General features: G+C 38.6%; 1 protein-coding gene across 3 annotated transcripts in view; it reads left to right on the top strand.

Moving 5' to 3' along the window:
* The window catches only part of CDK14 (cyclin-dependent kinase 14), an 819,631-nt gene that overhangs the window by 712,097 nt on the left and 105,899 nt on the right, over positions 1–1,635 (top strand). The gene's annotated exons all lie outside the window — the stretch shown is intronic.

Here is a 1,635-nt window from a genome sequence, read left to right as displayed (position 1 = left end):
ATATATATATATATATATATATATGATTGAGAACTGTTTCCATGGCACTTACAACAGCAATAAAGTTAATTCACTTACAGTTTCATACGCATAATTTTTGTTTTTATTACTAAGTTGCTGTCAAGTTGGCTCCAACCCACAGTGGCCCTGTGTAGTATACCTGAAGAATGACTGGTGAGCTTAAACTGCTGACCTTACGGTTCAAACCAACTTTATAGTCCAAGGCATGAACCACAATAGAGTCCATATAATTCCAATGTCAGAGACTCCTTGAATAGGCCCAATTTCTTTGGCGTGGTCTCATTACTCAGACTTCTATGTAGACGGTAGTGTACAAAAAAGAATCAGATACCAAGTCAGAAAAGCTCATTTCATTCCTACATTAAATTTCATAGTTTAACATTTAAAGAATTTTCTACTACCCCTAAGAGATGCTGGTAAATTAGTACTAGAAATGTCACTATCCAGGTGATTTAAAAAAACAACGTGGAAACATAATTTAGTCAAAAGTGAATAGAAAAGCAAACGTAATCCAGTCAGAATAGGAATTAGGGACTCTGGATTTTTCACTCACTGATTAAGTTTTTTAAAAGTTAGTTTTTGAGTCTTTTAATGGAACATTTTCTACTGTCCTATATTAAAGTTTTTTTGTGTTTTGAGAGATGAGATGCAACTTCATACTAAAGCAATGACTATTTTATAATTTGATCTATTTAACAAAAGCTAAACAGTGCATTGAATGATGCAGAAAGCATAAAAATAAGATGGAAGGATTACACAGAGTCACTGTACCAAAAGGAAATGGTTGATGTTCCACCATTTCAAGAGGTAGCATATGATCAAGAGCCAATGAGGAGAACAAACAAGATAGCGGAATGAGTGGAAGTGCAGTGAGGAGCTCCATCATCAACAACACAGAATACCAGACCAAGCAGGCTTAGGGGATGGTCCCAAACTCGGAACCACATATAAAGGAATATTTAGAAGGTTGGAAGGCTTACAGCCAGTGGAATTTATAGCAGAAGCAAGAAATCCTGTGCTTTCTAATCCAAGGTGCTCAGCTGCTCCCTGAGCAGCCATCTTAGGTGAAACCTAATAAGGGAAGGATCAGAGCAGCCACGGATGTCTGACAGAACCATGGAGATAAAGGTGTAGACATTCTTTTGTTCGTATCTGTTTATTGGCCTCTCGCTGTCTGCACACCTCCATTCTGGTGATTGTGGGGGGAGCTGAGCTAGTGGACACCCCACCCTCACCCTCAGAGGGTTCTATTATGTATGCACACAGATCTCCTCAAAATTTAAAGATCCAGTTTCCACTTAAAACCAAACAGCAGTGAAAAATGGCCAAAGCCAGCCCTGAACTGTTTATCACTAGGAAAAAGGTCTACACATGGGTTGTGGAGCTGGAATAAAAAGGAAGCAAGTAACAAATAAAATCCTGTTTTACATCATAATGACCAACAGTGGCATCCTGAAATTTCCAAGGAAGAAGAGTGAAAATGGAAGCCCATCTCCTGATCACATCTACCTGGAGGCCATCAGAAAGCACAAAAAATACCAAAACACACACCCATCTAAGTATTAAGTCCATAGCTAACTCCTGAATATGCCCCCCAAAAAACAGAAACAGATG

Source organism: Chrysochloris asiatica, unplaced genomic scaffold (assembly GCF_000296735.1).
Source record: "Chrysochloris asiatica unplaced genomic scaffold, ChrAsi1.0 scaffold00010, whole genome shotgun sequence".
Classification (NCBI taxonomy): domain Eukaryota; kingdom Metazoa; phylum Chordata; class Mammalia; order Afrosoricida; family Chrysochloridae; genus Chrysochloris; species Chrysochloris asiatica.
Note: the sequence above shows the minus strand (reverse complement) of the source record. Positions and strands in the feature narration are given on the sequence as shown.